We start from the raw sequence: 25,057 nt of genomic DNA, 5'->3' as shown, positions 1-25,057 counted from the left end.
CCCCCCCCCTCTTTCTTTCCATATAAATACTCTATATCTCGTTTTATTCCTCTGTCTTGCTCTCTTTACCTCTTTTTTTTCTCTCTCTCTCTCTATATATATATACTGTATATCCCTACAAACTGTATTGCTCTCCCTCTCACTCTTTTTTTCTGTCTAGTGTATTTCTCTCTCCATGTATGTACTGTATCTTTCTGTATACTGTACCTCTCTCTCTCCCTCCCTCTCTCTCTCTCTCTCTCTCTCCCTCCCTCCCCCTCTCTATTTCTCTCTCTCTCTCTCTCTCCCCCTCTCTCTCTTTCTCCCTCTCTCGTATCTCTCTATATACTGTATTTTTGCATTCATTGTTAAGAGAAATACAGAAGCTGATCTGAAAAATGTCACTTGCCTGTCTTGCTATTCAGCTCTATTTAGCACAATATAGAGCACGATGAGCATGCAGCAGGTGAAGTTAGAACTCCCGTTTTGATTAAGTGACACAGAAAGTATTGAAGACTTCTAGAAGAATTGTTATATTCTAATCGGGATGATTACGCCTCTTTCTATCAAATCTGGGCAAGCTGGTTGAACGTTAAGGCCGCAGATTCATACTGTGTTAATTTATCGATCCAATGAATTTTCATTTACTTTTAAATTGTATCATAATATGCAACGCATCTTATAGTTCTCACTTATTTAATGGGTAACATCCATGTATTTTATGATTCGATTAAGTTCAAATACCATAACCAGAGTTTGTCATTTGTCATTCCCTTGTCTAATGGTCTTCCTTCCCTTTTGTTCCAATCCTGTAATATTGTTATTATATTATTGGACATGAGTGTTCTTCTGTCACACATGCGTTTTTCATTAATTGTTCAATAATCTTTGAATATCGTTATGTGATTTATGTTGTTTATTCGTTTAAATTACTAAAACTTAAATAAATAAAAAGAAAGAAAGTATTGAAGGCCAAAGCTGATACAAGTTACTCTCTGATTGTACAATTTCTCAGAGATCTGCCAACAACTGTAGCACCAAGGCCTTCTGGAATGGATACGGACTAAATGGACAGTTTAATTACGCAGTTTAGTAAATGTAAAGCAGATTGTAAACTTACATTGTAAGTAGTAATGCACAGATACCGGTATTTCGGTATCGAGTACAAGTACCGATACTTTTTTCCCGGTACTCGCCGATACCGAATACCGATAGTGGAAGTCCCAATCAGGAAGCCTGGCGCAGTGTCATGAAGTGACGAGGGAGCATGAAGCCGACTTCCCGGCCGATCAGAAAGCCGGGCGCCGCATCAGTACACACTGCCTGGCTTCCTGATTGGCCAGGAAAACAATCCTTACACGTCACTAGGTGATGAGAAAGCATGGAGCTAGCTTTCTGGCCAATCAGGAAGCCAGGCGCCATGTCATGAGGTGACGAGGGAGCATAAAGCCGGTTTCCCGGCCAATCAGAAAGCTGGGTGCTGCATACATTACACAGGCGCCTGGCTTCCTTATTGGCCAGCTTCCCGACCAATCAGGAAACCAGGCAGCGAGTCATTACATGCTGCCTGGCTTCCTGATTGGCCGGGCAGTGTGTAATGACTCGCTGCCCGACTTCCTGATACCGGAAGTATCGGGCTAGGCATCAGAGCATTTGGGCGAGTACGAGTACTCGCCCAAATACTCGGCACCGATACCAACACTCAGGGCTGTAGCTACCATGGGGCGAGTGAGGCACTCGCCTCAGGTGCAGCTGAGAGGGGGCACAGCCAGGGCCGGCCTGGCTGCGCCCCCTTGCCCCTGTTGCCATGACGAGCACAGGGAGCCATTGGCAACAGGGGTGCCAGGCGGCCAACACAGCCGCGGCTTGGCAGGGAGAAGAGGAGCGGCACAGGCTCCAGCTGCTCTTCGGATCCCCGCTGCTCTCCCCCACCTGTATAGGCAAAGGCGCTTGCATGCCGCCGTCCTGGAGGCGGGGCACATGATGTCACATACCGCACACGTCTATTGGGGGGGGCACAATTTTCAGTTCTTGCCTCGGGCGCAAAAAGAGCTAGCAACGGCTCTGCCAACACTAGTATCGGTATCGGTGCATCCCTAATTGTAAGGAGTAGCATGACTACTAAGTAAGTGGCATCTTCAGAGGTAGCTTCTGTGTAGAAAGTGGCCCTAAAGCCCCCTCATCAGACAGAACCCCCGTAAGCCCTCACACTGACCTTCCTTTTAGTAAACGTATCCCCTTGTTTGCATACTTACTTTACCTACTTTATTTACCCCTTATCCTCTGCGCCAAATACTAATCTTCCTGCGTTGAAAGATGGTGGCAGAAACTGGCAGCACATCAATCTCCTTTTTTGACAATAGCAGCATGCTTAATATCTAATGGTTTTTACCGACATTTGAGAATGTTTACCTGATCTGGTCATATGTGGTCAGATTGAAGAACATTTATATGTCTGTAGGCCTTGCCCAGCATCCCCCAGGCGTGTCATCTCAATCAGGCCTTAAAGGGTATCTATGATCAAAAATCTGTATTTCTATATTGAATTTCCACATGTTCTATCCCACTCCTAATGACCAGATCCATCTAGAAGATTGTAAACTTACTTATTGAAGATTCCCATAGGATGGAGTTCCTCAATGCAGGATGTGAATATGCTCTTCCTTGTTTCACCACCCTAACAAAGCCTGCCGTCCGATCTACAACTCAGCGTCTTAACTTCCCACAATGTAACATTATCATTGCTTGCTGGAAGCAATGCATGATGTGCTACGTAGTCCTGAAAAATGGAGATTGCATCACATCAAGCAGCAAGGAAAGAAACAAAAAGCACACTGGGAATCCAGGGCGTTGTTGGAAGTGATGTGATGTTGTCAGAAACAACTCCAGTATGTATTCCTATTACACTGCTGACGTTATAACAGCACAGGATATGCTGGGACTGTACAACTTTCTAGAAAAAGTGTCTCCCCAACAGCTAGTCTTCAAGGTGTGCATGTGCTGGGTGACCCTATTCATTCCTATGGGTGAGCCTTTACCTCCGGGATTCTACACCTACTAGCTGTCAGTGATAACCAGGGTCCAGTGCCCAGATTAGGATTCAATTGTTCAGCTCTTGGGCTTCTGTAATAAAGTGAAGGTGTCCATTATACAAACTGTGACTGATCTGAAGCAAAAAAAAAAAGGAATAACTACCTCTCAGACTAGGACAACCTGCACGCTGGATGGGAAACTATTTCATATTCACCTGAATAGAAACAAAAGAGAAAATTGTTTGTAAATTTTAACAAGGAAAACAAAATAGAAACAAAGAACGAAAATATGTACAAAACCACCATAGATCTCATCTAGCCCCCACCTACTCATAAAACCTATCCCCAGATCGAATCCTCAAGCTTACCTAATCCTTAGAGTGAGTCATAATGGTATCACTGAGGATAATGACAGCAAACTGGAAAATTGTCTCCATATACTTACAATAATTTTCCTTCATTGACAAGCTCCATGGCAGCATATTGTTGGGTACTCTCCTCTACCCCCATAGAACTGTGAATTATTCAATCTGAATCCTTATTCAACCACTACGTTGTGTACTTAGCCTACTCTAGCTGGGAAGGATATTATGCTGTCATGGAGCTTGTAAGAAATAGAAAATTACGGTAAGTATTTGAAGACAATTCTCCTTTTTCCTTACAGCTCCTGATGTGAAATAATTTGACACTTTAAGGAGGGATTGCTAAATATTTTAAGTGGAAGCAGAGGAAATCACATTCCGTCCAAAATATACAGTAGCAAGATAAGCAGATTTAACACAGGAAATTGTCTACAAATTGTCTCTGCAGAAACTGTCTTCTGCCCAGTAGTGTGCCATAACCCCCTCTGGTAAGCCCTTTACCTTGTATGCCAACAATATGGTCTCAGTCATCTATGAAACGATAACCTGGCTGGATGCTTTTTTACCTTTGCCTGCCCTAATGGAATGGCTGGCACATCTATATATAATTGAAGTGTTTTGGCAACATCTTCAATCTAGAACCACCTGCACGCTGGATGGAAAATTATTTCATATTTGCCTGAATAAAAACAAAAAGGAAAACTGTTTGTAAATGTTAACAATGAAAACAAAATAGAAACAAAGAAAGAAAATATGTACAAAAACACCATATACAGTATCTCATCTAGCCCACACCTACTCATAAAACCTATCCCCGGATCTAATCCTCGAGCTTGCCAAAACCTTAGAGTGAGTCATAGTCGTATCACTGGGGATAATGACAATAAAATGGAAAATTGTCTCCAAATACTTACCATAATTTTCCTGTTCTGACAAGCTCCGTAACTGCATACTGATGGGTACTCTCCTCTCCTCTACCCCCATAGAATTGTGAATTAATAATCTGAATCCTTACTTAAGCTCTACATTGTGCACTTAGCCTACTCTAGCAGGGAAGGATATTATGCAGCCATGGAGCTTTTCAGAAGTAGAAAATTATGGTAAGTATTTGAAGACAATTTTCCTGTTTCCTGACAGCTCCTGATGGGAAATAATTTGACACTTGAAGGAGGGATTGATTAATATTTTAAGTGGAAGCAGAGGAAATCACATTCTGCCCAAAAGTTACAGTAGCAAGATAGGCAGATTTAACACAGTAATGAGACAAAAAGGCAGTTATTGAGGACCAGGTTGCTGCTTTACAAATGGTCTCTGCGGCAACTGGCTTCTGCAAAGTACTGTGCCATAACCCACTCTTGCAAGCCGTTTACCTTGTATGCCAACAATATGGTCTCAAGCATCCATGAAACGATAACCTGGCTGGATGCTTTTTTACCTTTTTTACCTTTGCCTGCCCCAGTGGAATGCTCAAACAGGGTTTCACATAGGTATGAATGATTTCAGTTTTGATCGTGCATGATGGAAACTTTGTTGGCACGACCTTGAGATGGGGGTTCTTTGGAATTTCCATGCTTGACCCCCACAATTGCTTTTCAAACCGATTGGTCCTTGACCCTGTCGGCCCAAACCCACTGGAACCCGATTAAACCTGGCTCCAACCTGGCAAACTTTGTTAGGCAAAATCTAAAAAGGACTTTTGACCCAATGGGGTTGATTTACTAACCTTATAAACACACCACGAACATGTATACACTAGAGCTGCAGCTAACGATTATTTTCAAAATCGATTAGTTAGCCGATTATTAAGTTCGATTAATCGGTTAATCGGATAAACAATAAAAAAAAATTAAAAATGGTTCCAGTGATGGACTACTAGTTTGTATTGAGATTGTAGTTCATCACAGGAGCAAGCTTGGAGCGGTGGAAAAAAATAGTGTGGTGTGCAATATAGTGAAAAGGAAAGTGTAAAATTATATGCCCCCTTAGAAGACTTAGAAAAAGAGGAGTGCAAGTGCAATTATGCAACAAATATTTGTTTTATCAACATAGTCCCATTCATCAAAAATATTCTCCTTTCTATGAAAGGAAAGGGGATAACTTACTTTTTTAGATGTTTAAAGATTTTTTTCTTCATCTGTTTTTGTTCAGCCGCATCTTCTCAAAGAAGAGCTTGCCTGACTGATTTCACAAATGGTTTTACTAAGGAGAATTTGAGCCTACCTAATTCTTCTTCTGAAGAGGACTGAGAAGTGTCATCTAATTTAGGATCTTCTGTCTTCTAAGGTCTTTGTTTTGACCTTTCTGCTGGAGAAGATTTTACCCAAGGAGAGCTGCTTATCTATTGTCACCTGACTAAAAGTGGCAAAATATGAATGGTTTCTTGAAAAACTTGTGTCATCATGGACACCACTTGTTGATTGTCCCCTTCCTTATCCCTGGTTGCTTCCAGAAAATAGTTTTCAAACCCAGTTTTCCCCAGCAAAGCTAAAGTAGGGCAGACCCAATACCCCTCTAGATGTGGCTAAAGGTGATGATATCCGCCATGAGTTCTTGAAGATGATGGAAATCTCAACCTTGATGGAGATCTCAACCTCTGCTTCCTGTACCATTGGTTAAATGGATGCCATTCCAAAATCTGCTCACTTTGGGATACTGACTGGTTGCTTTGGGATGCTGAGCATCAATGCTACTAATCTGATTATTTTCTTTTTTTACTTTCAGTGCATCATGGGAAGATGAAAGGCACACTTATTGAATGTGGATGCTAACAAAATCCCAGGCGATCCTTGCTTTATGTACGATGAAATATAAGAATCTTCCAGTCACCGTTTGCTGCCGTCCTTCCACTGAACTTTTTTTGGGAATATAAAATGCATTTGATTTTCATTCAGGGTAAGAATCAATTGTGTTTTGAATTAGGAATTCTAGAGTATCTGTGCATTTCCAGCAATTTAATTTTATTATGTATGTGAAACAATGCTTGATTGATTTTCCTCACAGTATTACAAAAAGAATAGAAAATAGGGCTGTGTGTTTGATAGCACTTTTATAAAGTGAAGAAAGAATACATTGACTCCAAGTGCCCATTTAGAGATGATTTATTTATAATGCCAGAAAGATATCATCACTTTAGTGTTTTGTTTTTTTAAAGCTCTCGCTTGAGCAGAAAAAATTAAAAGCAATCAGTTCCTAGAATCTTATAAAAATAAATAAGCAGCTCCAGCTATCTCTGGCACTTTTCCTAACAAACGTACCATTCCAGTAGGGATGAGCAAACCTGCATGGGTTCGGTTCACAGTTTTGCAAATCTTGCTCGAGATCGTAAACTTTACAGTGAACCTCACTGAAGTCTAGAGGGTGAAAATTGTTATTCAATTCTGGCCATTTGTAGGGCTGATAAACAAGATATTACAACAAAAGGCACGGGAAGCTGGGCACTGGCACTTAAAGAATGTATATAAATAAATGATAATAAAAAATAATAATAATTTAAAAAAATAATGACATATATAAATTATTTTTTTTATCCACAACGGGGGATCTGTCTGTCTACAATGTTTAGCGCGTAACACAAAGAAATCTAACAGTGTATGGACAGCTTAACTTTTTTGATCCATCAAGTCTATGTGACAGCAAGGGACCAGCATTGGGTGCGTTTGGGATTAGCTCTCCTGACTTATAAAACAGGTAAGCATAAAGAGTAAAGGAGTTCCTTCTGTCCCGGGATCATAAAGCTGCAGGATTTTGGCACAGGACCTGCACACTCTTGGCTCTACTCTGCTGCCCACTCAATGCTTCTTGTACAGGTTCCAATGCACTGAGTAAAGATCAAGTGACCCGGAGAAGGGGAGCTTAAATAGGACCTTTCAGTAACATTACAAGTACGCATTAATAAATTCCTGACATGTCACAATGTACAGCAACAGCAAAAAAAAAACCTCTGCACTTCATCTGTTTCGCCAGACAAGGCCGGCCTTAGGCCTTTAGGCGCCCTGTGCGAGAAAGCTTTACAGCACACCTCAATGACCACACCCATTTTTTCAATATCCGCACCATTTAAAGACTCCCATTTTGTCAAGCCCCAAACTGTCAGGAACCGGATCTAAACCCAAGGCCTCTTCTGTAGCTGGCTGTGGTTCTACCTGCTGAGCCACCTTGGATAGCTCCTTGCCTAATCTCCTGTGTAATCCTCAGTTTAACCGAGTTTCTGCTGAACTCTGAACTCCTTGCTCCTCCCTTGAACTTCCGATTTAAGCCATGCCTCTGCACTTCCTGTTTGCCAGATTATTGTGCTCCTGACAATATTTTACTTCCTTGCTCCTCCTGTTTCCTGATGCCAATCCATGGCAGCATACAATGGGTATGGCTCCGCCCCCAGCCCATTGTATGCTGCCATGTATTGGCGTCAGGAAAGGAAAATTACCGATAGGTAAGTATACGATTTTCCGTTTTCCTGACGCCAATCCATGGCAGCATATAAGGGGCTGGGGGCGGAGCCATACCCATTGTATGCTGCCATGTATTGGCGTCAGGAAAGGAAAATTACAGATAGGTAAGTATACAATTTTCCGTTTTCACCACAGCTGGAGGGCCGGAGTTTGGCCATCCCTGGTATAGGGCATGGCCCCAGAAATGTCACTTCCTGCTTCTGTGATTGGCTGACTGATTTTCCCAGAAGTCTCCACTGAGATACAAGTATAATTTTTGGCATCCCTTGCAATAGGATTTTAATTTTTGGTGAGATACTCCCTAAGGGTTAATTACCTCTAAAGGGACGCCGACACTGCACCATTCCTCATTTCAACACAGTAAGTCCACCAGCTGATTATAATGATCCCGATCCTACCATTCAGGGATCAGTCTGGAAAGGACATGGTGCAGCAAACAGCTTTTTCTTCAGAACAGAAACTGCAACAAAGTTTGCTTAAATCCTTCCAATGTACACAGATCACCCAGAGGGGACTGATTTTTTTATCAACAAAAGTTGAATTACTCTTTCATTATCTAATTTGCTATACAAAAATATAAAGGAAAAGTTATGGTGAATAAAAAAAAACAATTCTGGGTTTCACCAATCATTTTTGGCATATAAATTCTTAATGGTCTGTAACTTGGGAAGAGGCAGGGGTGTGTCCACTGCCTGTATATAACTGGGGGCATGACAGGGGTGTGTCCACTGCCTATATATTACTAGGGGCATGACAGGGGTGTGTCCATTGCCTATATATACCTGGGGGCATGACAGGGGGGTGTCCATTGCCTATATATAACTGGGGGCATGACATGGGTGTGTCCATTGCCTATATATAACTGGGGGCATGACGGGGGTGTGTCCATTGCCTATATATAACTTGGGGCATGGCAGGGGTGTGTCCATTGCCTATATATAACTGGGGGTATGACGGGGGGGGGGTCCATTGCCTATTTTGTCCTGCAGAGCCTCTGACAGATATAAGATGCTGGCCTGTGATCCAACTTTCTTCCTTACGTACCCGTACCCAGACCCTAAATTTCAGCTTCAGGCGGACTTATCATTTAAATAACAAGTCAAGGTCATGTGACCGTCTTCCTGACCGAGATTTAGTGCGCAAGGGCTTTTAAACAGGCCCCAGGAGTGCACTTACATATCCAACCACTTTGCTTTTCCTGAGACCTGTAACAGGGGTCGTCTCGCAAAGCAATCTAAGACTTCCCTTGGCTGCAGACGGCGGGATCTGTATCGCAATCTGAGCTGCATGTCAAGTAGCGTTATTATTGAAGTACCCCAATACTACAGACACAAGCGCTAACGTGTCAGGCCGGCTCATGCATTACACCGAGGCATCCATCTGTCTGGAGAGTGATCTCTGAATGCGAACGTTTGCAGCTAGGTGCTATTTAAAGCCTGGCCGCTGTGTAGGATTTTTATCTGGATTCAGAAGGCAGCGATGAAGAGATCTGTGGGCAGCCGAGTCTAAAAATAACTAGTTGTTTTTCTCTCTGATTTTTAATGGGAAAATAAGACCATAATAACAAAGGCAGGGGGAAAAAATAAACAAGAGGGGAACAAAACAGACAAATGAGCTCCGTTTCATCTGTAGACGTATTTCAGCAAAGTGATGAACGGCCCAGCCTCATTCTCTATTCTAGCCCTTTGATGTCTCAGAAGTCATCTGATGCCCTTGCAGGTTGTTGGCTTGATGATGAGCAAATTACCGCAAATGGTCTTGGTTCCTCTGCTAAGATTCTGGATTTGCAGATGACCAAAAAGAGAGCAGGGCCTCTTTTCTGGTGAACATTCAGTAGCCAGGTCTCAAAGGGTATCCTTGTAGTTGTAGTTGTCTGTGTGGTTGGATGATTGGTGGGGTAGGGAGTCGAAGAGTGGTTAGATCTTAACGCACATTAAAGAGACAATGAGTGGACAGAGTGAGGTCTTTGCTCACCTTGCTCCAATAGTGAACCCAACAATGCAAAGACCTATATGTGTTCCAATGTTGGGGCAGTTGACAAGGTTGAGTAGCAAGAGGAAAACTTCCTGAGGCTACAGTGGTGGAGTGAAGCCATAGAGTACGGCTAAAGAGGAGAAATGTAATATAATTGGTATTTATATAGCACTGACAATTTACTTCAGTCCCTGCCCTCAAAGAGCTTATAATCTAAGGTCCCTATCTCACATACAAACATGGCTGATTTAGACATAAGCCAATTAACCTACTATGTTGGTCTTTGGGAGAAAACCTGAGACCCAAAAGAAACCCACATGGAGAACATGCAAACTCCTTGCAGATAGTGTCCTGATCAGGATTTGAACCAGGGGCCCCCACTGCTGCAAGGCAGAAGTGCTAACCACTAAGCCACTGCGCTGCCCATCACAGTTGCTCCCTATATATTACCAGCCCCTCTACCTTTCTTGTGGATCCTCCAGAAAGGTCCATATAAATGGGACTTGCCTTTCATTCATTTTGTTTAGCAGCACTGTGACTGGGATTCTGCTGTTAAAATAGATCTAAATCCGATTAATTTCAGAATTAGATTAGCTTTGTGTGGAAAGGTTCACTTTAAAGACCTCTATAGATGGGTGAGCCTTAGGACCAATGGCTCAGTCATCAGTTATTTGAGACTGGCCAACGAGCTATCTTTCACAGTCCATGAGGATAAGCTCAGATTTGAACTATACTCTGTAAGCAACCTGTGCTCCTCCGAACAAGAAAGTTCCATGGGCACTTCTGCCCAATCAGCTGCAGGACATGCATTCACCGTCCCTCAGCTGCATCTAAGCCAAGGGATGGAATGCTTGTGCTGATGTTATTGAACTTATGTAGTTACATATAAGGTCAATGACATCACTGCTTCCTGTCTCTTTGCTTATTTATTTATTTATTTTTTAATTCTTTATTTTGAGTTTTGCATATAACAAAAAGAAAGAGGTACAATAACATACAAAACGGAATTTAATATATATATAGTATATAGTATATATACAAATTGTGCAAGCGTATCTCGGTTCCTGCACTCAGTAGGTAGCATAAGATAAGATTGGCCGGTCAGTTGGTGCCCTACTGCGAGCCTGGGTCTGCGGGCTTTAATCTGCAGAACATTAATTCAACGCACACCATGATCAGGCTCAATAGTTGATAAACATTGCTACACTGGTATTCATTCATACACGAGAGAGGTGTATGGTGTATACCATTAGCCCACCATATTCTGGAGAATAGAGGAACTCAAGCCAGTAAAACCAAGTTTTGCGGAATGCACTGTCTCTGTGAGGTAGGGAAGCAGTCATTTCCTCCCATCACTCGAATTTCATCTACCTTACGAAGCCACATCTTCACTGAGGGTGGAGTGGAACTTTTCCAACACAGCGGCACACAGGCTCTAGCTGCGTTGATCAGGTGTATCAGCAGTGATTTGCGGTATCGGGCCCTGGGCAGTGGACACAAGTGGAGCAACAGCGCAGCTGGATCCCCCACTAGAGACATTCCTGTGAGTTGGTGAATTATCCGAAGGACTGCATCCCAAAACTCCCCGAGGCCTCGACAGGACCAGAACACATGGAGAATGGAGCCCTCTTCCTGTCCACATCTCCAACATGTCGGAGGAGTCTGAGGAAACATTTTGTGGAGCTTGGTTGGGACATAATACCATCTGGTGAGCAGTTTGTAGCCTGTCTCCTGTATGGAACTAGCCATCGAGGCCTTGTGCGCAAAGTGAAGTATGTAATCCCTTTGGTCTCGGGTGAACGTAGTGTCTAGGTCTTTTTCCCACTTAGTCAAAAAGTTAGATTCAGTCTGGTCAGCTGGCAGCATCGTGAGGGTGTATGCCTTGGACAAGCCGTGTTCCACATAACTACCTGCCATGCAGACGTCTTCAAATGGTGTCAGTACTGTACGTGGAGGTGGGGACATGTTAAGTCTAGAAAGATAGCTGCGGAGTTGCAGGGCCTGCCAACGCAGCAGTGGAGGATCGAGTAAGCCCCTAATTGAGTCTAGGTTGGTGAAATTCTCGATGGGTTGGAAATGCCCAATCCGGAAGCGATTAGCTTCCACTAGTGCTGGAAGGATCCGTCGGTGAGACTGGGAGCGAAGGCCGGGTCACCTACAATTGGCGACATGATAGAGTGCGAGTTGCTATCTGGGAGTAACGCGGGTGTCTTCTTAAGCACTCGTATCGTGACACCTGTAAGTGGGTGCTGTAATATTTCCCTGGGCAGGGGCGACGTGGTCCAGAGAAGTCCCGTCAACAGTAAAGGGGAGACTGCCTGTTCAAATTGTAGCCAGCGTTTGTCTGAAGTCACATTGCACCATTCGAATGCACAGGCCATATGCACGGCCAGGTGATATCGAATGGGGTCCGGGAAATCGATCCCCCTCTTGATTTGGGCAGTGTCAGTAGGGACTTGTTCAGTCTATGGGCACCGTTCGCCCACAGGAAGGAGGTGAACTCTCTCCGCACTAACTTCAGAAATGACATGGGGATGTGTACTGGTAAGGTTTGGAACAGGTAGAGTAATCGTGGGAGAATATTAATTTTCAATACGCTGTTCCTCCCGAACCAAGAGATGGTAAGACCCGACCACTTGGATAGATCGCGTTTAAGTTCGGATAGCAGCGGCGGGAAGTTAAGTTCAAAAACCCTGGCGACTGATGCGGATAGTTTCGTCCCTAGGTAAGGGATGTGTGAAGCGGACCAGCGGAAGGGAAAGGCTGCTTGGAGACCCATGAGAGAGGAGTGGGTCACTGTGAGGTTAAGTGCCTCGGATTTCTGAAAATTGATTTTAAAAGTTTGAAGCTCTCCATAGGTCTCCAGCTCGGCCATGAGATTTGGAAGGGAGAGTGTAGGTTTGGTCAGCATGAACAGTAGGTCATCAGCGTAGCCCGCTATTTTGTGCGTCTTTGGGCCAGGGAGTAGTCCCGAGATATTCTGGTTATCTCTGATTCTGCAAAGTAGGGGTTCCAGTGTTAGGATAAAAAGTAACGGAGAGAGCGGGCATTCCTGTCGTGTCCCGTTAGCTAGTGGAAAGTAGGCAGAGTACGTGCCATTTACCCGTACCCGGGCAGCTGTAGGGGTAGAATAGATCGCCGATATCCATCTGCATAGATTGTTCCCAAACCCAACCGCCCTGAGCGTCGCATGTAGGAACGACCAATCCACCCGGTCAAATGCCTTTTCCGCGTCGGTTGACAGGAGGATGGTCGAGATTCGCTTCGAGGTGGCAAAATGAATCGCATTCAGCACCCTGACAGTGTTGTCTTTAGCGTCTCTGTGTGGTAAGAAACCTACTTGGTCAGTGTGGATGATTTTACTTATGCTGTGCAGCAAACGGTTGGCCAGAATTTTGGAGAACAATTTCAGGTCTATGTTTAGCAGGGATATCGGGCGGTGATGGGTGACTCTAGGCCCTCCGCTTCCTCATGGGATATGCGGGGCAGATTCGTCTGTTCAAGATAGGTTTGGGTTTTGGCGATGCGTCTTGAGATGGAATCTGGGGTCCCAGGGCTCTCTAGATTATAGAGTTCAGCGAAGAAGTTAGCTAGAGAGGAGAGTACCATCGCGCCCCGTTATGGTGGGAATAAAGGTTTGGGCTCGGGCTTCCCTAAGAGCTAAGGCTAGAGACCTGCCGGGCTTGTTGCCGTGTTCAAAGTACGAACGTTTGACCCTCACCTGTTTCGCTTTGATCTTACCTAGAAGAATATTATTCAGTTGCTGGCGTAACGTCCATAGCTCAACCTCCACCGCTCTGGCGAGGGTTTGTTTGTGGCCGGACTCAAGGTTGCCAATTTGCGCCAGTAGTGAAGAGATCGTTTCGGCGCGCTTTCGCTTTGCGTGGGAGGCATGAGCTATGAGGGTACCCCGCACACAACACTTGTGGGCTTCCCAGATGGAGAGAGGTGAAGACTCTGATATCTGATTATGTCGGAAAAAGTAAGTGAGGTCTTGCTTAACGCGGTCAATCAGTAGGGCGTCCTCAAGAAGGAAGTCATTCAGCTGCCAATGCCATGGTCTGGGTCCTTCTGAATGGAGCAGTATGTCAATCAGGATCGGGGCATGGTCAGATATCGTGAGGACGTCTATGGCAGAGTGGCGCACTGTGAGCAGTAGAGTAAAAGGAATAGTCCCGCTCTCTAGCGTGCATAAGTCGCCACACGTCTACCAGTTGTTCTGCGTGTAGGGTCTTCTGCAGCTTTCTAAGAAAGGCGTAAGAGAGGTGAGAGGCATTTCGGGAGACGTCCAGTTGTGGATCAAGTGCAACATTAAAGTCACCACCCACAACAAGAATCCCCTCTGCGAAATCTCATAGAGCCAGGAGGCATTCTTCCATGAAGGAGATCTGACCAGAATTGGGGGCGTAAATGTTGGCCAAGGTCACTAGTGAGCCATAAAAACTACCCTTTACAAACAGGTATCTGCCCTCCTCGTCCCCCGACGTGGCGATGTGTTGCCAGCCCGCGGACTTGGCAATTAGTATACTGACCCCTCGGGTTTTTCCAGCTGGGGATGAGCTGTGGTACACAAATGGTCGGAGAGTCTCGGGATGCAGCCCAACTGAAAATGTGTCTCCTGGAGGTAAGCTACCTGTACTCTGTGTCTCCACAAACCCCCCCGGACCCTGGACCGCTTTTCCGGAACATTGAGACCCTTTACGTTCCAGGATAAGAATTTAGTGGGGAGTGACGCTGTCGTTCTATCCACCCGGCGTGCCATGTCTGTCAGCTGAAAGGGAGACAAGTAGAGGTAAGAGGAAGAAGCCTGTACAGAAAAGGGAAAGAAGGGTCAAAGAAGGGAGACGGCAGAGAAGTTAGGTCAGAGAGTAGGTGGCTCAGGGGCGGGGAGGGAGGGATAGGGCAGCTGCCCACACTAAGTAGGTAGACGTATCAAACAGGGCAGAGACAAAAACAAAAAACAGGTATTGAGTGCTAAAACAGTCCTCAACGCCCTAGGCGAGGAGGAAATCTAGGTGGGGGAGTGTAAAGCAAGGAAGCGCAACGAGAGATGCTCCCGTGCTACCCATCTCAGGGAGCTAACCCCGTTATGCGGCACCCAAACTAGTAATCGATCTTGACAGGAGGATTATGGCCGCCAGGTCGCTTAGGCCTAGTCAACAGTATCTCAAAAACATTTCAACCATTAAGAAAACAGTATATCAGAAAAACCGTATTACCTCCTCTTCTCTCCCCCCAGTGCTAGTTAACCTCCCGTCCGAGTCAACCTCCCCCGGGGTGGCTCGAGGTCCATGAGTAGGAGTGAACCTCCCGGGCGTCGAGTCATGCGGCAGGTGACAGCCAGCGCAGAGAAAGGCCCGGCTGCACAGGCAGGGCGGCCTGGCACCATATAGTTGGTAACAAACAAGACACCCCTCATAGTGCTACAGTGATGTGCAAGGCTGTCGGCCTGTGTGTCATTGTAGGGTGTGGGGAGTGTACAGAAGTAACCCGACCCCCACTAACAAACCCTGGATATAAATCAGTCGTTCACATCTTAGTTATATCAGAGGCATGACCCGGTGGTGTTGCTAGTCGATCCGAAGGAACCTGCAATGGAAAGGGTTATAAAACATGCGTCCACAGTAGGTCAAGCATGTGTACTAGTGGGACGTGAGCGTCTGTAAGGAGGCCCAGGGATCAATACAATCTATAAGGATACGACTGGAACCACAAGACTGAGGGGGGTTTGGTGGGAGAGGGTCAGCAGACTGGAACGGTGAGCAGGGGTGGTTACAGGTGGCCGGAGTCGGATTGGGAGGACAATCCGGTGGTTCCAAAAGTTCTCGGAGGGAAGAGGAGGAGTATAGTGGGGACCAACCGTCCAAATCCAGTCCTAGGGTTCATGGGTCAGTAGATGATCCTGTATCGCACCGGTAGGTCTTTTCTCATCCGGGTGAGGCTCTGGGCTGGTATCCTCGTCATGGCTTCAACCAGGACACTGCGAAAGTCATTGGAAAGAAAAAAACAAAAACAAATAAGTAGCCAGTGACATGGGCTAGTCGGTGCTTTCTCAGTCCTCGTGAGACGCTGGGTCCCTGGGCCGGTCGCCACTGTCCCGATAGCCAGAGCGTCCTCTGCGAAGCCTCGGGGGTCGGGGGGGCTGTTGGTAGATTAGTAGAACAGTAGAAAGGCATCTTGGCACACTCACAAACCAGCATGTAAAACAACTTGTCTCACCACTAAGGACAATGACAGAGGTTTGGATACACGTCTTCTACAGAGGATGTGAAAGCTATCATCTGCATGTTGCAGGGTTGAGACCAGCAATCTCGGCGACCGAGATTGGGTGAGTGGTCAGATGCTGAGGACTCCGCGGGCGAGAGGGCTGTAGCCGGCGCCGCCGGGCTCTGTCGGGGAAGACGCGTCCCGTGGAAAGCAAGATGGCCGATTAACTCCATGTGCGCTGGAGCGGCCGCCTGGGATCTCGTGGTCGCGGGGGAGAAGTAACCAGGTATGGTCCTCCGGGTGGTCTTCGTGGTTGATCTGCGGGACCTCCGGGTGCCGTACATGTAGGGTAGCGAGAGTAAACTGCAGTCAGTGAGCGGTAAACGGTAGATTAGGGAGCAGAGCTCAGCACACACAAGTCTCTACGGCTCCATTGCTTGGCCACGCCCCCCTCTTTGCTTATTTTAAGCTGCAGATGGGGAATTCCCGGCCCGCTGCTGAAGGGGTGCAAGTGTCCATGGCACTTCCTTGCTCAGGTGCTCAGGGTTGGACTGGGTTGAATGGGTGACCTGGAAGGAACATCGTTTCCTTTTTGGCAGAAGCTCCTTTTGGGTGTGGAGAAGCTCAGGTTTGGACTAGGTTTCGAATCCAAACCAGAGCTCATCCCTACCCAGGCCCTTTTATCCAGGATTAGACTATGCTTTAAGAAATGCAAATGGCAATCAAAGCATTCCTAGTCCAAAATCACCTTTAACAGCTGATATTGCAAGATGTTGGTAGACATTTCAAGCCTTTAAGAAATAGCTTCACATCCAATCAATCCATGCGATCACCAACCAAATAAAGTGGGCATGTCTATCTCTTTTAGTGGAAAACTGGCACTCAAGAAGGTCTGTGATGTTACAAATCCATCTTTATTACAAAAATATTGAAAGCGGGCAAAGTACGTTGCTTTTACACTGAAAGCGTACAAAACAGCCTTAGCCAAGACTATGAGGTTTTCCGAGCTTGAAACGCATAAGCAACGCATTATGCCACTTTTTTTGTGCTTCCATAACAAAGATGGGCTTTGAACATGCCACGGCTAAAAGCTTTTTTGCAAGCTTGAAATGCGTAAGCAATGTAATAGAGCCGAGGATTTTACAATCAATACACAATGAATGTTTCGCAAGAAATCATAAGGGTCATACAAAATGAACATCCAGTAATGTGCACAAAAAAAAACTCACCCCTCGCCCTTGGACTTTTACGCAGTTATACTCTGAAATAAAAAATGGGTGGAAATTGGATTTTTGCCATTTGATTTCAATGTCAGGGCAATATAAAATATAAATTGCAAGTACAGACAAATACCAGTTGATCTGTCAAAAATCCAATGTGCTGCTTACCTTCTGTTTGGGGGTACAGTGCGTCTGCTAAATTAAGATCCCAGTTGTGTAGGAAAAGGCCTTTAGTGAGATGTCTGTAGTTCTGGGGGTGTGCCTATGGAAGTAATAAAAGCTGTTTCTCACTACAAGAACAAGGTACAAGAAAAAAAAATGGGGCAACATCTAGAGGGGAAGTAGGAGGTTTGGGAGTACATTTGGGTAACACTTGGACATACACTTTAATTGAGCCAAAAAGTAACCATTGGTTGGTTATCTATGTACTCAACCCAGCCACCCTTTGGTAAAGCCACTTTGGCTGCAATTATAGTTGCAAGTCTTTACGGTTGAGTTTCCACCGGCTTTGCACATCTGGATCCTGCAGCTTGTGTCCATTTCTCTTCATACTGTATATCTAAGTCTCACAGGTTAGATGGGTCAATTAATTAACAATGGCCTTCAAGTTTTGTTACAGATTCTCCATTGGATTTCGATCTGGGTTTTGACTGTTTAAGATATTCAGGTTCTTGGTTTAAACCATTGCAATCTAGGTTTAGCTGTGTGTTGGGGGTCATTGTCCATCTGGTGAACCGTTGTCCCAGTCTCAGGTCATTCTCAGGCTGAAAGAGGATTCCTATAGGATTGCTCTGCATTTTACTCCACCAACTTTGCTGCAATTCTGACCATATTCCCAGTTTCTGTTGATGCTGCTGCCACCATGGGGATGGTGTTCTTGGGGTTATAAGGTTCGGCCACATATAGTAGAGTTCAGTTGTGGTCATTTGCTATAGACATTTTTCTTTTAACCAAAGGATTTATTTTTGTCTTTCTTCCATAAGGTCCAGTTTTGTGGAGCATTTAAGTTCTAGTTGTTCCATGACCTGTGTCTTCCATCATAGCTGTGGATCTCTGATGGTTTTTTAGAATTACCATTGGCTTGTTGGTTGCTGACTAATGCTTTACATGCCCAGTTTGGATATGTGGCCATCTTCAGATTTATCGTATTCTTTTTGCTTTTTAATAATCAGGCACTCTCTCATCTTGACCATTCAGAATATAGTGAAAGTGTCTGTGTAAAGGGCCTCCCCTGACTCAATGATACCAACCCTACCAGTACTGCCCCACCACTCCTATCTCTATGTATCACTGTCCCACTTTCCAACACCATCACGTACATTGCTGCAGGACCAGCAGTGGACGCTGGTCCTGCATTGTATGTGGTGATGTCAGAGTATCTGCCCACATTCCAAGGTGGGAGCAAAGAGGACCAATGCCGGCAGCCATGGGACTATTAAGATGTCTTTTACATCATTTCCTAGACACAATTAGTGTTATGACCTGCATCAGCTGAAGGGTGCAATGTTTAGGACTTTTTTTTTAAGTGGCTGCAGCTTAAGAAGAACTTGAAAATAACAATAAAAACGAAAAGCCCATAAAAAGGCAAGATAACAAAAGCAGCATTAGCTGCAGAATTTACCTTTAAACCAGAGATTTCCCCACAGTACTTTTTTTCTGCCACTAGATGTCCTCATCCTAATGGCCAACATCATTCAGCCCACTTCCTTTGAACTCAGGTTGCCCAGGGCCTGCCCCAGCCTGTTAGAAGAAAAGCAGCAGAGTGATAAGCTCATCTCTCCAGTGTGGATCAACAAAGATGGCGGTCAAACCAAACCAACAAAGTCCATAAAAAGTTTTTATTCACAATTTGATTAACTTATAAAAGCAGCCAACATGTTAGGGGGGCAAACACTTCCCCCTTCCTCAGGGCTAAAAAAAATAAGATGGAAACTTGAGGACTCAAAGTAGTAATAGCAGGAGGGATCTTTGTTTTATAGGAAGAAAACTCTCCTGGTATGTGCACTTCAGTTAAACAGGAGTAAGTCACACTGGGAGAGTTTTCTTCTTCTTTCTTCTCACAAAGAGCTATTACTAATCTGAGTGCTCAAGTTTTCATCTTAGTCTTGAGGAAGGAGAATGTGTTTATCTCCAAATCTGATTTATCGAGTTGATCCCATTGTGAACAATAATAATATTTGTTTGGTGCCCATCTTTGCTGATCCCCACTTGAGTCTTTTGGGTATCCCATGAGGAAAGCCTGGCTGTTCGGAGGCCCCTTACCAGAGTGAGCTTGTTTCTAACCTTCAGAAGTCTGAACTCCCATAAGAATATAAAAAAAATTCCAGAGCCTCCGACATTTTTTCTTTTTGATGGTCATCTTTTTTATCAGTGCATGAACTGATGGGCTCCTCGTGCTGCTTCTTCCTCTCACGCTCCAGCCCTGCTATACAGGGACTGGAGGAGGCTGATACCAGGTCAGGGTATCTCACCTCCAAACACTTACAAATGGTCCACATTCACCAGAAATTCAGTGTTGAGAGGAGGGATCCTAAGGCCACTGAGGACCAGGCAGCGATAGGCTGCTGCACCTGCCTGTCAAGATACTGAAAGGAGGAGGGAACAAGGGTGTGGCTCTTTGAGAGCTTTGTAATTTAGGGTGCATTCACACCAAATAACGGAAAAGTATTCGCAAGTCAATCAAGAGTCTCTTGACTTGCAAGCATGCTCTACTTTTTTTTAAGCGCAACGTATGTTAACGCAATACAATGGTGTTGTGTGAACTATCCCCATTCACACCCATTCATTTTCCGTTGACCTTGCGTTACCATCCGTTAAAAAATTATTGCTAATGCAACGCATCGTGTACAGTGTGAATGGGGCTTTAGTGGTCGCAAACAGCTCAGCTCAATTCCTAGGCGGGAGCACGCAGGGGCATCCCGAGGCCGGGTGTCACCCGGAGTGGAGACTGGGTGACACCCCGCCGTGACGTCACCACAGGTGTGCACGATGACGTCACCGCGCATTCGCGGTCATCTTATTGACGCCTGCCGGCAGCCATCTTGGAGATGGACGCCGGCAGAGAGAGGAGGGGACGTTCACCCGACAGGATGAGGTATGCCGCCGGGTGTCCTCCTCTCTCCTGACACTGTCGGCTCTCGGCCCATGACCGAGTGCCCGACTTTTTAGAGGGGGGTGACACCAAAATGACCATCAGTCATTTTGGTGTCGCCCCTCCAATGGTGTCACCCAGGTGCGGGCCGCCTCCTGTTAAAATAGCTCCTGTTAAAAGCTTATTAAGTAAAAGTGGTGAATTTTTAAAAAGAACAAAGGTTTAATATCACTTTATTTCATTGGAGTTTAGCTTTCAATATGTAATATGAACATAGAGAACTGTAGAGCAATTTATAGCCTCATCTATGCTTTGAACAGCCCGCACACACACAGAATGAAAATATAAAGGAAATACATTATTCTTATATCTCCATCAACGTTTGGACGGGGACCGTGTCCCAAGCGAGGGCCAAATTTAGGTTTTCCTAAAATACTACAACCCGTTTTACGGCTGCTCTCCACCTCTCTGCCAGGTAATCAGAAATGTAGAACAGATTGGAAAATAGAACAGAATTCTTGTAAAAATGAACAGGCATCCTGTACAAGATTCATAACTCCATACAAGATTTATAAGCTGGAGGATAAGTCCAGAGCTCATATAAAATTCATGCCGCATGGAATTTTATTTTTTCCCTTCTCTCTCTCTTTTTTCATCAGGACGCTGGGGTCATGTATAGTACATCATCTTCTCTAATGGTGAGACTGATGAAGAATTACAAGCAACGTATGTGCATGACGTAGCTCCCAGCATCCAGCGGCTTGCGGAAAGCTGCAGCTCCATACGTCTTTACTGAACTTTATTTAGCAAAGCGAATGCGCAGAGCGCGGTAAACCACGGTGTCCAATTAGAATTCATCCTTCATGGTACCGACTGCTGCTCTCAACTGATGAGAGGTGAACCCAACTGTTTGGGTCACTGCACACTGGTGTTTTCTGTCTTGCGTATTCCTTCCACACAGGCAGGAAATGGTTACCTACCCCCCTGTTGTGCATTGGTGTACAGTTTGTCCATCTATCTATAGATATATAGATTTACTGGATTACTGGATTTTACATGAAGTTTGTCTTTAAAGGGCTTTTTATTCTGAAAACAAGCTGAAATATGTACTTTTTCCAATTCTCAGGTGTAGTATATATGAAAACTTGCTCATATCAGAATAAAAACTTAAAAAAGATCAATGTAGTTTTAAATAACATCTATGTTATTGTTTAAAGGGGCATAAAGCAGCTTTGCGCATACAGGGTCCCTTCACAACATGGGGGTATATTTATATACCAAGCAAAACAAATGACAAACGCACTCAACAATTCGTCACCAGCTATACAGTAAGGTGCACACGAAATGGGCTTTGAACAGTAAAACAGTAGAAAGGTATCATGGCACACTCACCAGCCAGCATGTAAAACAACTTGTCTCACCACTAAGGATAATAACAGAGGTTTGGATACACGTCTTCTGCAGAAAATGTGAAAGCCGCACAGCCGCGCCAAGGCACCTCTTATAGTGCGGTCCTAACTCTAAACTAGGCGCCCAACCTCCTTAAAGGCACAGGGACACACAAGGGATCCCGCACATCCCAATGGCAGCTGAGAACCACCATGCGTCACTGCACCAAATCGGTCAAGATAAACAAATGACAAACGCACTCAACAATTCATCACCAGCTATACAGTAAGGTGCACACGAAATGGGCTTTAAACAGTAAAACAGTAGAAAGGTATCATGGCACACACCAGCATGTAAAACAACTTGTCTCACCACTAAGGTTAATAACAGAGGTTTGGCTACACGTCTTCTGCAGGAAATATATATTTATATACCATTCACAGGACCATTCGTCCTTCCGAAAGTCTGTGAACGTTCGTTCTGAGAAGTAAAGACGAATGTTCTTAGTATATTTCCTTACCAAGTCAAATGTAGCATTTGAAAATGACCCCATTATGGCCACTAGATGGAGCTGAGGAGCATAGGAACTAAATACTTATAACAGGTAAATACCATATTATGGTCATTAGATGGAGCTGAGGAGCAGAGGAATAAATAGTAATTTCCTATGCTTCTTAGCGCCATCTAGTGGCCATAATGTTGCATTTTCCTATGACATTCAACCTGAAAAGAAAATATATTAAGAACGTTTGTTCTTTGCCTCCATTCGCACGGAATATTGTAATACACATATTGTAATACACAGTAAAGTGTGGTAATGTGTACATTGCATGTTCAGCAAGATTATCATTTTTTTTCAGAAATACTTTTATCATCAACAAAAGGCTATTCCTGAACACCAGTCATGTGACTTTACCTGGACTGATGTCATTAGTTTTCTGCAAACAGGAAGAAGCATTTCCTTAGTCTCCTCTCTCCCCAGTGATCAGACTACAACATTGTAACTTTGTAGCAAGTCACGAGGTGACACTTAAAGGAGAACTATGGGGTAAGTATTTTTCCCCATAGTTCTCCTAAGGGTCATGGGAGGACACAAACTAGCGTCCTCCCTACTGAGACCGCTGCAGCTGGGACGGATCCTGACATTACTGTCGAGATCCACCCAGCTACGTGATTGACAGCTGGCTCTGCCTATCTAGAGGCAGAGCCAGATGTACCCGCCCCATCCCCCGTCCGTTCCACCAGTCAGCGCTGGAGGATTGGAGAGGGGGGGATCCCTGCAGGGAGCCGTGAGTGACAGTCACGGCTCTCTGCAGGGAGGTGATCGAGATGTGAGTGAGCGACGGTATGTGTTCGCTCACTTCCCGATCTATTGAGTCGACGTGTGACAGTTTCATTGTCACAGTTTGGCTTGAACTATGAAGTTGAGTGGAAATCACTCCCCTCATAGTTCTCCTTTAAACATTACTCAGCATGAACATACTTCACATGAATAAACATGTCTGACGGTAGCCTTGTTTTAAGGATCTTTATAACAATGTTATATGTGAATGGTGTTCGGCTTTCTGACTATCCTGATTTACCTTAGTAATGAGCGTAGATTCACTCATTTCTTCACCGTGTGAAATTCTTCGGTGTTTTTCCTCGCAAAAAAAAAATGTTTTTCTGTTTCATATTCATGTATTTTTTTATTTTTTTATTTGCATACTTTTTTCTTATCTCTTCAGCATAAATGCTAGTCAAGGAGCACTCATGTCTATCTCGGCTCCGGGAGGGAAACACATAATGATGTTTACTTGTTATTATTTCACCATGGCTTGGCGCATCGCCAGCAAGATTTCATCTCTGTCTATTGCAGAGACTTTGCTAATTGAGTAATTTGTGTAATGAGGAATATGGAGTAACAAGAAAAAGAGATCATCTGGAAAGGGAAATAAGACATAATGTATAGCGATGGAGTTCAGAGAGGGGTTTAACATTCTAGCTATAAGCGAACGCCATGGACCACGTGGACCCCTGGATTGAGACAGGTCTGGTTGACATTTTTCTCTGTCCCATCGGGACAGGAAGTGATGAGACATCTCTCCAGTGTGGACAGAGACCACTACGTCCTTTCATCCTTGTGACACCGGGTGCTGAAATGGGACCTGACGCATGGCGCCGTTGTTGTCCATTAATACGGGATGGTTGCAAAGAGTCACCAGCAGACCAATGTAGAAAAATTGGGATTTAGAATAGGGTCAAGTTTTGAAGGCTATATGGAATCCCATCATTGAGGCAACAGTGACTGCTGGACACCATGGATAAGCTTATCCCTAGTGACCAGTGGTCACTGTTGCCAAGCTGGTCAGTGGTCACTGAGTCCAAGCTGTTCACAGTTCATAAAATGGGTGAGCAATTTGGCCTGGTTGACCACCTACTTCCTTCTCTGTCCTAGCAACTGATGATGCTGTGTGACCTGCACCACATCATTGGTTGACGGGTGACTAAGCTGTGCAGTGTAATGGGTTTCTAGGATGCAGGAGGTGCACTACAACCACCTATGATGCTGTGGGGCCGTCTGTGTCCTAGAAACCAATGATGCTGTGCGGCCCAGCTGCTAGCATCCTAGCAGCAAATAATGCTGTGCGGGTTGTACAGCATCTAGGACACAGGTGGCACTGGGATTGGTGTGCTAACAGGTCATTGGTTGCTAGGATACATGCAGCCTCACAACGTCACTGGTTGTTATAGTGTGTCCACCTGCATCGTAGCAGCCAATAATGCTGTGTGGACCAGGCGCTGGTCAGCACAGTGTCATTGGTTGCTAGGACACAGGTGGCCCTGGAATCTGTACGCTTGGATGTTCACCAAAACCTGGATTTCTGGCTGTGTGGCCTACACCACATAATTTGTTGACCGGTGGTTGAGCTGCACAGCATCTTTGGTTGCTAGGATGTAGGCAGCACACCATAACAACCAATGGCATTGTAGGGCCGCATGTGCCTTAGCAACCAGTGAGGCTGTGTGGCCCAGCTACTAGCATCCTAACAACGGTTGTGCTAACGGATCATTGGTTGCTAGGACACGCGCAGCCTCACCAAGTCTTCAGTTGTTATGGTGTACCTGCCTGCATACTAGCAACCAATAATGCTTTGTGCACCAGCCGACAGAGTCCTAGCAACCAATGATGCTGTGTGGGTCGCATGCGTCCTAGAAACCAATGGCAATAAGCAGCCCAGCTGTTTATGGCCTGGCAACTGATGATGATCAGGTTGCAGGTTGTGCAGTATATTTTTTTGGTAGAAACTGGGATGTTATCCAAAACCTGGATCTCTGGCTGTTTTTAGTGAATACCCACCCAGGCCAGCTCAGC

General features: G+C 45.0%; 1 long non-coding RNA gene across 1 annotated transcript in view; it reads left to right on the top strand.

Moving 5' to 3' along the window:
* LOC108804951 overlaps positions 1-25,057 on the top strand; it is a 25,450-nt gene extending 393 nt beyond the window's left edge. The window contains exons 2-5 of the long non-coding RNA XR_001942388.1: positions 2,570-2,575; positions 15,920-15,927; positions 20,481-20,485; positions 25,047-25,057. This is a non-coding gene — a long non-coding RNA (uncharacterized LOC108804951). The remainder of the gene's footprint in view (positions 1-2,569; positions 2,576-15,919; positions 15,928-20,480; positions 20,486-25,046) is intronic.

The sequence above is a fragment of the Nanorana parkeri genome, unplaced genomic scaffold, assembly GCF_000935625.1.
Source record: "Nanorana parkeri isolate BGI_ZX_2015 unplaced genomic scaffold, ASM93562v1 scaffold79, whole genome shotgun sequence".
NCBI lineage: Eukaryota > Metazoa > Chordata > Amphibia > Anura > Dicroglossidae > Nanorana > Nanorana parkeri.
This window is presented reverse-complemented; position numbering and strand designations above follow the sequence as displayed.